A 12,136-nucleotide genomic window follows, 5' to 3' on the forward strand; every position below is an offset into this window, starting at 1 on the left:
TATAATTCCCATTATATTTCTTTTTGCACAGTTTATTAGTGAGGGTTCTGTTTTTGCTAGCAACAAAATCTGGTAAATTTAAGGACACAAACAATGTATTGAAAGACTATTAGGGAATTCACTGTATTGAAGGCAGGACTGGAGAACCAGACTTGAAACAGAAGAGGGGCAGTCCTAGAAGTTGTTCCTGGCAGGGTACTGAAGGACAGTGTCTCACAGAAACTGTTGCTGCTCAGAATGAACTCCCCTTCTTTCCTTCATCCACTCTCACCATGACCAAGATTCAGTGCTCCTGAGAACATGGCCAAGTTTTGGTCATGTGCTTGTACCTCAGCTGTTTGAGAATCATGTGTGGGAGGAATTGAAGAAAAAACCACCAAGGATTTCTTGGGCTTATAGCAGATAAGAATTTATCAAAGTACCTGGGGAATTCTCAGGAGAAGAATGGATCTTCAGTAGTTTTAAAAAAAGATAAACAACTATCAGCATTTACAATTAGCTGTTCACACAGATTTCTATTAAATCCCAGCACTTCCAGTGACTAACAGGATTGCCTTATGCAAAGTGCTTCATCTCTGTAGGTGTTAATTTTTTTCCTCTCTATATAGTGTCACCTTTTCCTCTCTATATTTAGTGTCACAAGGTTGTTTTATTTTTTTTAAGATTTTATTTATTTATTTGACAGAGATCACAAGTAGACAGGGAGACAGAGAGAGAGAGAGGGAAGCAGGATCCCTACTGAGCAGAGAGCCCGATGCGGGACTCGACCCCAGGACCCTGAGATCATGACCTGAGCAGAAGGCAGCGGCTTAACCCACTGAGCCACCCAGGCGCCCATCACAAGGTAGTTTTAAGGATTAAATTAAATAAGCTATCATAGGAAAGGTGCCTACTACAGTCTGTCATCCCATAATACATACTCAATAAGTAATTATTATTATTTTTTTAAGATTTTATTTATTTATTTGACAGAGAGAGATCACAAGTAGACAGAGAGGCAGGCAGAGAGAGAGAGAGAGAGAGAGAGAGAGGGAAGCAGGCTCCCTGCCGAGCAGAGAGCCCGATGCGGGACTCGATCCCAGGACCCTGAGATCATGACCTGAGCCGAAGGCAGCGGCTTAACCCACTGAGCCACCCAGGTGCCCCCTCAATAAGTAATTATTATTTGTTGATCTATGTGTACACAATATGAGGCTGTTCTATATAGATGAAGCAAAGAAGTAGCAATTATTGCCTCTATCCTTAAATAATTTGTAGTTTAATCAGAGACAAAAGCACACTTGTGATTTAATTCCATCCTCGCATGGTGAGGTGAATTGGGCAGAAGCATTTTTATAATCTCTGGTTTTCATATGAGCAATCAGAGATTCAGAGTTTAGCAATCTCACAATAATCACACAGCTCTTAAGTGGCAGAACTGTGGCTGGGGCCAAGGTTTCCTGGATCCACTGCTCTTTACAATGAGGTAGATTGGATAGCTCAGTGAAGGATAAAGTTACTCAATTCAATTCCAATTAGAAAATGTTATTGAATACCTACCATGACAATCTGATACTCTAGGTGTTGTGAGGGAAGATAAGTATAATCAATATATAGTTTCTTGTCTCAAGAAAGTTATAATCTTGGGAAAAAGATGGACAATTACTGAACTACAAGATAATATATAACAAAGTGCTATGTTTTTCATTTAGTTCTTTTAATAAACATTTACTAAATGTGTCTGGCTCTGTATTGAGGATTCCATAGTAAACAACAGTGTGTTGAGGATTCCATAGAAAACAAAAGAATAGCAGTCTTTCCTCAAGGGGCTTACATTTTGTTGGAAGGAGACAGGCATGAACACAAAGTAAGTATGTACACATAAGATAAGTCTATTGACAGTCATGTGTGCTAGAAAAAAAAATGCAGAGGTTTGTGATATTGAGTTGAGTTGGCTACTCTTGAACGGCAGTGCCTTTGAGGACCTAAAGAAGTCAGTCATGTGAAGATGTGTGAGAAGAATAATCCAGGCAGAGCCATGGCAGGCAAAGATTGTGAGGTGGAAATGAACTTGGAATCTTGGAAAATAAAAATGAGACTATGTGGCAATAACCCAGGGCAGCATGAGATATGGAGATGTAGACAGGAGCCAGAAAATACAGGGCCCTGTATATCATGGCTAAGAGTGTCTAATATATTATTTTGAGTTTAATGGTAACAAAATATTTAAGCAGGAAAGTGATATTAATTTTATTTGTCTTGTAAAAAAGATCCTACTGGCTGCCATGAAGAGTTACAATTTTACCTTGGCACTAAGAAGAGAAAGAGTGATATTACTTTGAAAAGAGTCGAAGAGGACTTCAAGAAGGAGGGAGTACTATAATCAGGGAGATGGGTTAAGCATTCTAGAAACAGGGAGTCTCATCAGCAGAGGAGGAGAGTTTGGGAAGTGTGATGCACGTTTGGGCAACACTGAGTTTTTCATTGAAGCCAGAGGACCTGCCGTGTGGGAATATCAAAATGAAGTGGTCACCCGGGATGAAGGTGGGTGCCAGGCTCTGTCCTGACCTCATTCGGTAGGCTGCTGAAAAATATTCTGTATTTGAGAAAGATTGTGCTGTGATTGTGTGAAGGATATTAGAGGAGGCAAGAAGACCATTGATGAGGAGCCTTCAGTAGGTCATTTCAGAATGCTGAGTGCCAAGCAGGGAGAATGGAGAGGAGGAGGGAGATATGGTTAAGACCCACTGACAGGAAGAGCTGCCAGCTTTTGATGATGAATTGGGTATAAGTGGTTGGGAGGCGAGGAGAATCTGAAGACATCTGGAAGGTGAGCTGGGGATGCCCTTTCCTGTGAGAGGAAGTTTGGAGGATGGGGCGGAGATTTTAGTTTTGAACAAGTTGAACGTAAGATTTTGGCAAGATTTCTACACGATGATGCAGGAGAGACAGCTGCAAAAGCAGGGCTGGAGCTCAGGAAGTTTGGCCTTTAAGAGCACACCTATTCCAACTAATTTCTTATAATCTGTGAAATTTTTTGTGAATTTTTAGATATTTGCTATTTTCAAGAAGACAGAAGTTTCACAAGTGTTTGTCAGAACCAACTGGCATTTTCTACCAAAGGAAAAGGTTTTCTTCTTCAAAAAACAGAACGTTCAGTTAAGAGAAAGCTGGTTGATGATTTCTACTTCCTTTTCTTTAGAAGCTGCGTTATCAGACTTGTTCAGGCCCAGGGAATAATATTAGAGAATATTATAACACAGTCTTACTGTTATAAGGAAAAAGATCTTGTTAAAATAATCTACAATTGGTAATAAAGAGAGACTAACTCTTGTGTTCCTAAAGGAAGAAATATGGGTGAATAGAGAAAAAGCAAGATTTTTCTTAGAATTTATGTTTGGTTATTTTAATAGTTCTAACAAAATACCTGCACAAAAGATGAGGATGAGGGTCAATATAAATAGCTAAAAGAGAAAAAAAGTATGTCAATAAGAGAGAAAGGGACTCTTTTTATGAGCACTTATAAAGTTCACATTTGAAATAAACAGTTCTCTGTACTGCTAAGTTGAACATACTTAAAAGCAAAACGGAAGGTTTGTGTCCAGTACCAATTACAGCATGAGTAAGAACCTTTTCTCTCTGTCTTTTCTCCTCATGAGTATAACCATATCTTTCTCAACAGTTACATTTTCTTCTCTTGAATCACACAGTACCTTCTCTCCTGATAGTAATTTGAGGGTATGTACTTTGGTGTGTAGGTACTTAATTCATCAACAAAGGTCATTTTTAATTGCTATCTCCACTGTCTGAGGACTGCATCATCTTTTATCTGACTCGACTCAGCCTTGGCATTGGCATGGACTCGCACAGCTCCTAATAGATTAGAATTGGTATCACAGACTGGCTGGCAGACCAATCACGTGAAGCCAGGAAAGAGAAATGAGGCTGCCATTGTTGAATCCATAGCAGACCTTAACAATCCAGGTTAGGAAAGAAATGCCTATTCTGAGGGAGACTCATTTTGCAGTGTGTTTCTTGCTGTGATTACTGTAGTGACTGTTGCCTTCGTGTTTTATATCTATGCAGATTGTTTTGGAAGAAGGACGTAGAGGTACAGAGACATGCAAACTTTTGCAAAACCCACTATTATATTATATATTGTAGTGGAGACTGTCCAGGGTTGGGGATCTTGTTAACTAGTGATATGGGCAGCTTGTTTGACTTCTGTTCATTGTTTTCCATCTATCTTTATAAAACATCTGTATTTCAGACCCACTGGATGCCAGGTGCCTATTTACTCTTTATAACAAGTGCAGGATAAAAATACCATTGCCACTGTTTTTACAGGGGGAGGGACTGTAAATTTTCCAAGGGCACATTGCTAGTAAGTAATGAATTTGAGGTTTTACCATGTCTCTCTTGCCTCAGAGACAGGGCTCTGTAACTACTCTCCTAAAGTTCCTCTCATCTGTAAAATATGGATGATAATAACATCTGTTTTATAGGGTTGTATAGATTAAATAATAGAACTATGAAATGTCTAGTACTTTAGTATGCATTAGGAAATCAATAAATGGTTGATAGTATTGCTACAAATAATGAAGAAAAATCTTCACTGAAGCATCTAGAGCAGTGAAGTCCTTGCTGGAACATAACCCTTTGACTATTCAGTCTGAATTAGTGTGATGTAACTAACACCGAAAGCAGACGCTAAGGAGCACAATCCAAAGAAATGACTCTCTAGTAGTGAAATGTCAGATACTATAACATCTGGGTGGGAAATACATCTTTGTGCACTTTGAGTTATCCTGGTAACTGCCAGATCATTCTTTGTTGACACCAGTATAATCTCCTTTAAGTAACATTTGTCCTGATAAACACAAAACCATCAGTTTCAAAGTAAGTAGAATCTGTACTGATCTGCAGGAGGCTAGAATTCCAGAATTATGTTTGGGAAGCTTAAATCTTGGATAACAAAATATAGTACCAGATAGCTCTGATAAATGTTGTGAAAACAATTGCAAGCAATATGAGTAAACACAGAAGAAACAGAGGTTTGTAAGGGAGTCTGGGAAATATAAACTCTGGTTTCTTATCTTTTTTTAACTAAACGGAGAGAATAGAGGATGAGTAAGCCATTCCAGAAAATGTATATTGTTATTTTTTTTTTTAAAGATTTTATTTATTTATTTGACAGAGAGAGATCACAAGCAGGCAGAGAGGCAGGCAGAGAGAGGGGGGGAAGCAGGTTCCCTGCTGAGCAGAGGGCCCCATGTGAGGCTTGATCCCAGGACCCTGAGATCATGACCTGAGCCGAAGGCAGAGGCTTAACCCACTGAGCAACCCAGGTGCCCCATATTGTTATTTGTTAAGAACAAAATAATTATTACCATCTGGATCTCCTAGTTTATAGATCAAAAACATGAAAAGCCAACTGACTTTGTAGTGGTTACCTGACCTCTTTGTCTCCTTGCTACTCTCAGTGTCTGTAGGATGCTGTTAACTGAGTAGGACCTCTGCTTTAGACACAGATCTTGTGCTTTTTGGTGTAAAGCAATTTGTGTCTTATGGCAGTTCTATGGTCACTGACTGTACTGAAATGTAGCACTTTACCAACCATGAACTTTGACATGTTTACAATAGGGACTTAATCTGAAAATATGCAAGAGGGAGCCTTTTGAATATAACTTATAATCAGATGAACTCTCATGTAGGTGTTGAATAGAATATGAAATTAGTATTTGTGCCTTGAATTTTGAGGTTAATTTTGTCCTCCTTCAAGAGACATAGTAATATCAGTAGGTGAACTGAAGGTTGAAATCTCAATTGCTTTGAAGGGACATCAAGCCTTATGAATTTGCATTAGTACTAAAAACAGCAGGGGAATAGTATAATTAACATATATGAAATTCCATTTCTAAACAGAAAGCAAAACCTAGAACGAATCTTACAAAGGACCTTTGGATAAACACTCTGTTATGTCATGGCTAACAACATCAATAGTCTTAGTTATTATACCTGAAGATCTTTATTTCTGTAAGTGTGAGCTTTTCCTAAATTTCCAGCATGTATTTTATGATGTGTTGACCTTTTCCCCTGCTCTTTCAGTTATATACAATTTAATGCCACAGTATTTATTTCTTCTTTAAGGTACTTGGTTCCTAAAATTGAATAGCAACTTCACATGCCTACGCTTAGCCTGAAGTGTTTATATACTTTAATTAGTGTAGAAATATTTCCTAGCTTTCAAGGTACCTTTATGCAGACCATAATCCTAGGCAGAGGGGAAAATACTACTATTCAAATGATTACTCTGTTCTACAAAGTACTCCAGAAAATTCAACTTCTAGAAGAGTACTAGAAGAGGACTAAACAGTAACTTGGAAATTTCATGGTAGTAAAAGATGATTCAATATTTTGCACTCAGAAATTTGAAGTGTACTTCAATTTTTATTTTAATTTTTCTGGTGAATCTTTCATCAATAAGATTGTCAAAATAACTTTCTATGGGAACTTAACTATTAATCAGTAAAAACAGACAAAACACTTAAGGAAAAATTGGTCACATTACGCAATTATATTGCAGATAAGTGCATATGACAGAGTGGACTTTGCGTGTGGCTGAGGGATTCTGAATGCCAGCAACAGCACCATTGTAGCATGTTTGCATGAGTGTCTGCTGGGGTGGTGTGGACCTGACATACACGTGTGCTTGTAAATCTCAGTCAGTGCAGCTGTGGGAGCTGTTTCTGAATCTCTCTTGGCCTACACATTCCCATGTAAGCACACATGAGTAGAAGGATGAGTATGACCTGAATATGACTTTGTGTTTGTATGTCTATCCCAAAGAACATACAAGTGAGTAATTTGCATGCGGATGAGACCATGTTCTTTCTTATTTGTGTTATATGGTTGTCTCTAAAACTTTTGATAACACATGGGGTACCTAGGTGGCTTAGTCAGTTAAGCGTCTGCCTTCAGCTCAGGTCATGATCTTGAAGTTCCAGGATTGAGCCCTGCATCAGACTCCCTCTGAGTCTGTACTGATCTGCAGTACAGATCTCTGTCTCTGCCCCTCACTCTGTTCATGTTCTCTCTTACTCTCTCTGTCTGTGTCTCAAATAAAAAAAAAATCTTTGAAAAAAATAAAATATTTGATTACCAATACTTATTGCCAGTGTTCTGCATAGCTCTCTGCCATCCTGGCCACTCACCTTACCAAGATGGAGCTTAAATGATATCACTCATGTCTTTGCTGCTTCAGAAGTTTATATATCTCAGACTGAGGATCATCACAATGCTCAATCAGAAGGCAATACTAATGGCAACATCATCTTCTAGAGCAAAGGACAAAGCTAGAGATGTATCTGTGCCTCAGCAGGAAACTTAGAGTTATGAGGTCACTGCCGACTATTTTATATTTTTATCCAGTACCTCACAAGTTGATTTTAGCCTGCAGCAAGAAGAATATTTCTTCCCTGTACAGTTCTCTCATACCTTCTCTTTCAGTAGACTGGAACTTATAAAAAATACCTTGCAATTTCTAGTGCCTTCTTTTTATCTTGCAGGTGAGTGAGAAGAAAACCAACGTGACTTGTACATAGTCATAACTCAGAGGAAAGGAACCACTGATCTTGGATTAGAAGACAGAGATGTAGTTAAGAAGGGTCAGAAAAGGAATCAGGGAAAGATAATAAGCAGATAAATTCTGGCAATGTTTACATGAAGACATCAAATGAAAGTTTGAGTCATTGGTTTTTGATACTAGTATATTTAGTAGTACAAACATTCACAGCAGCAACAAATGATTTCATGCATAGCATAATAGGGGAGTTGCTGATTTCTGTCAACCTGTTAGCCAAAATGGTATAAGATTTAAAAAAAAATGCCAAGAGATATTTAGTAGCTTTTTTTTTTAAAGATTTTAGTTATTTATTTGACAGAGAGAGATCACAAGTAGACAGAGAGGCAGGCAGAGAGAGAGAGAGAGAGAGAGAAGCAGGCTCCCTGCTGAGCAGAGAGCCCGATGTGGGACTCGATCCCAGGACCCTGAGATCATGACCTGAGCCGAAGGCAGCGGCCCAACCCACTGAGCCATCCAGGCACCCGAGATATTTAGTAGCTTTAAAGAGTTGGAGAGAGAGTCTCTCCTTGTGAGGTTCATGGATATTAAAGTCAAATTGAGTTGCAACACAGTGTTTAAAGAATTTATACAAATAAGAGCAAGGGGATTGCATGCCAGAAATAGATATACATTCTTTGGTTCTCATCTTGGTGTTACTTTCTGATAATCCACTCTAAGACTCTTCAATGAATACATATTTTACTTTTAGTTTTTGGAGCTGCTGTTTCTTACTTCCTTGGGCACCCACAGCTGACTTTTTTTCTACATAAGTCTGTGGACTCTGTTCCTGCCAGGTCTCCTTGCAAGGCATGATAGTCATGGCAAATTGGGAGCTGCATGATTCCTTGGAAGAGGAAAGAAACTTGCCAAAGGCCAGTAATGTTAGCATAACCAACAGCAAATTATTCAACAAATTTCTCAGAAATGCACAGTGTATGAAAAAACGCTTTCCTCTCACCCAACTCCGCATGATATCTCATTCCTTTTCTACTTTCTGGTTCACCTTGTAAAAATGAGATGGATTTTCCACCCAAAATTTGGTTCAGATATCAAGATGGATGATAGCCATACATGTAGGAAAGAGTGAAAAGTTTATGACTCACAAAATGTGGCTTTCTGGGGAGGCTACCAAATGGGTTTCGAGATAGTTTGAGAGAGCAGGGAGTAGAGGGTGGATGGTTTTTGTTGTAGTTAGGAAGTGGGCTTGGCATGATTCCTGCACACACACAGGCTGGAGCTTTTATGCTTTGCACATCGAAGGAAGGTGTGCCTGTGCTTTCTTATCATCTTGCCCAGTTGTAAGGAGGAAGGGGATTGGATGGGGGAGAGGTTGGCTTTGAAAGCTGTCAGTGGTCAAACATCAGAACTGGAATTGGACTCGTTATTACACCACTATCCTGGAACCATGTAGGGAAGTGAATTCGGGTAAATGGTAGTGATGCTGAGAATCTCATACCCTGCAGAAAATGGCATACACTGGTCATGATCTTAGACTTTCTTTATTCCGTGTTACCTGGGGCAACAGGGAACCACTTTCCACTTCTGCATCATTTTCTAAATGAACCGGTCACTTTTTAAATTAATATCTATTTTAAAAATCAAGATGGAGACCAAAAAGTTCTTATAAATATGTAAAGGAAAAAAGTCACTGATGTAAGTAATGAATTATCAACTAAAAATGAATAGAAGGCTTTTCCCCATGGCAAGAGAATTAGTACTTGAAAACTGTATAGAGAACTCTTCAGGAAATTTACACCTATTAAAGATAGGGCCATATTTTCTTAAAATTTCTCAAAGACAAGAGATAAAATATAGTGAATTTATATTCACCCCTGGCATACACATTATCTGGAAATTTCAACCTCATTCAGACCAGCAACAACAAAAAAATCATATTAAATACATGGTAACTGTTTAGTTTTAGTGAAGTTGATTGACAGTGGGGAATCCAGTTCTTGAGATATGATAGTCCAAATCTAAGAAGGCAGAATATTCCAGAACCTTTGATGGTTTAGAAGTAGGTCACCTCAGCAATTAATATCAAGGACCTCTTTTCTGATTATACAAGGATGTCTGCTTATGTGACAAGCACTGGATTAGGTGTTGGGGCTACAAAGTTGAATAAAATATAGTTTGTGCCATTAAAGATTTTAGAGTCCATCTAAGTGATGTTTGGGATTAAAGGATTCTAAGGATTTAAGGGATAAAAAATCATGGTTAAAACCATGAAAACCTACTAAGTAGCCATTTTTACAAAAACATAACCTACTGCTATCCAATGTTTTAAAATAAAAATTTCTGTGAAAAAGAATTCCCAAACTTCAGCATTATTTCCTTAAACAATTTTTCTAATATAAAAGGAAGACTATCCAGGCAAGGACAAATTCTAAATTTGGTTTTGAATGTTGTCCATGAAAGACTGGAGACAACTGACAATGTTGTCCAGCCTTCTTAATGTAATACTGATTTCCATTTGAAACAGTTGACTTGCAGCTTGCTGAAGTCAGGCACCTCTGAGAGATGCTTTATTGTGTATTCTGAGGCACATCTTTCCAGGTAATGAGGTGTGAGAGTGACTGATAAGCACATAGAATGTGGAAGAGAACAAAATAATAAAATAAGCAGGTTCAGTCTTAGTCATGATTGCATACAGTAAGTAAACAAAATTCTTTCACTAAAAACGTTGAGTACAGAAAGTTGAAAATCTCAAAGTTTTTTGAAAACCAACAGTCTAGAATTGCAAATGAATTTAATTCTCTAATCATTCTGGTCTAATTAGTGAAGAGCTTTAAACATGTATCACAAATATAAATGTGTAAACTTTATAATTTAGTGTGCAACTCCTGATTTTTGTAGGTGAATGTGGAAAAAAATGTCAAGATGTTTTCCTGGTCAACTGGTGATGGGCTTAGCAGTGAAGATTTCAGGTAATGTTTTCAGGAGGAGTATATATATGTGGATGGGGAGAAGTTATCATTCTTTTTTTTTAATTTAAATTGGGGAATAATGTATTTTGGAAATCCTTTGATTTGTATTATTTCATTTGGTTCACATGACAACAATCCTATCAGGTAAACAGAACAAGTTTTTTTTTTTTTTTTTTTTTTTGTTTTGTTTTTTTTGTACCTATTCGCAGATAAGAACAAATTTAGGGAGGTTAATTCATTTTTTGAGGTCTTATATCTGGCTACTCACAAAATCAAAGAAGAAGCCTAATCTACTTATTCCCAGTCTAGACCTCTATTACACAGAACTGTCTTCTTATAAGTAGTATTCCACCAGAACCTCTGATTTTGGCATTCTTACTATATGATTTTGAAACTTTTGATTTTGTATATAATCATATGTGTTGAATTTTATTTTCTCTTTGAGGGCAATTTCTAATATGAACCGAAAGAATTCAGAGTAGGGAATGAAGTACTAGATTACTTTTACTAAAATTATATATTCTTTTTTAGTTTAAATGTTTGTGAAATTATAGAAAACTAAAAGGAATGGAAATAATATTCATTTGCTATTTCTTCTCTCTGTGCCTATCAGACCCTTTAATTTTAGCAGTTGGGTGAAGCTTGCAGACTACGGAATCCTAAACTCTCTTAAATCTCATATTAAGTTTTTTTGAGACAGTAAACATTTTATCTTACTGGTAATACTATATTTATTACTTAATTTTTATTTTTACTTATTTTTAAAGATTTTATTCATTTATTTATTAGAGAGAGATTGAGAGCATGAGCAGGGTGGAAGAGCAGAGGAAAAGGGACAAGCAGATTCCCTCCTGAGTGCAGAGCCCAGCATGGGCTGGATCCCATGACCACAAGTTCACAATTGTAGCCAAAATCAAGAGTTAGATGCTTAACCAACTGAACCACCCAAGCACCCCTGTGTTACTTAATTTTTTAAATAATTTTATTTTTTAGAGCAGTTTTAGTTTTATAGCAAGGAAACTTTTACTTGAGATTCATCTTTCGTTTTTGTGTTACTGAAACAGATACTGATAAAAATGCTTTAAGGGACAAAAAAAATTGCATTTAAATATCAAAATAGGCCTTCCTGAAGACACTGATACTGTTTTCTATTCATATTGATTAATTTGAATATTTGTGAAATCTCTGAACTCAGCAATTTGATCATTTGTTTTTGGTTTAATCTTTCCTCTCTAGGTCTCTATACCATGTAGGCTGTACACCAGTACCTAAAAGAGTAAGTTGTCTTATGTAGAACAATAAAATAAAAATGTTAAAACTGCAAAATTGATACAGAGTCCTGCCATGATATCGGTTTTAAAAATTATAATTTTATCCCCCCTGCCTTGGTAATGGAGTTTTATTTCCCATTGGGTTTCAGTAATATTTACCACTGGTTTGTGTGAGTTTATTTAAGGTCATTTATACTCTTTGTGGAATCAAAACTCAAAGTTCACATGTGTCTGATCTTTTAAAAAGTTAATTGTGAGTTCTTAGCTCCATTTGGGGCTGGAGCATTTTAAGAATGAAAACTATGATGTCTGACACTATATACATGAATCCAAAA

At 37.2% G+C, this 12,136-nt stretch overlaps 1 long non-coding RNA gene across 1 annotated transcript; it reads left to right on the plus strand.

Annotated features, from left to right (window-relative positions):
• The first annotated feature begins 5,278 nt into the window (after positions 1 to 5,278).
• On the plus strand, positions 5,279 to 11,853 carry LOC125098088 (uncharacterized). The gene is made up of 3 exons (XR_007126711.1): positions 5,279 to 5,327; positions 10,460 to 10,530; positions 11,767 to 11,853. It is a non-coding gene; the product is annotated as an uncharacterized LOC125098088 (long non-coding RNA).
• The last annotated feature ends 283 nt before the right edge of the window (positions 11,854 to 12,136 follow it).

Source organism: Lutra lutra, chromosome 4, assembly GCF_902655055.1.
Source record: "Lutra lutra chromosome 4, mLutLut1.2, whole genome shotgun sequence".
NCBI classification, from domain to species: Eukaryota; Metazoa; Chordata; class Mammalia; order Carnivora; family Mustelidae; genus Lutra; species Lutra lutra.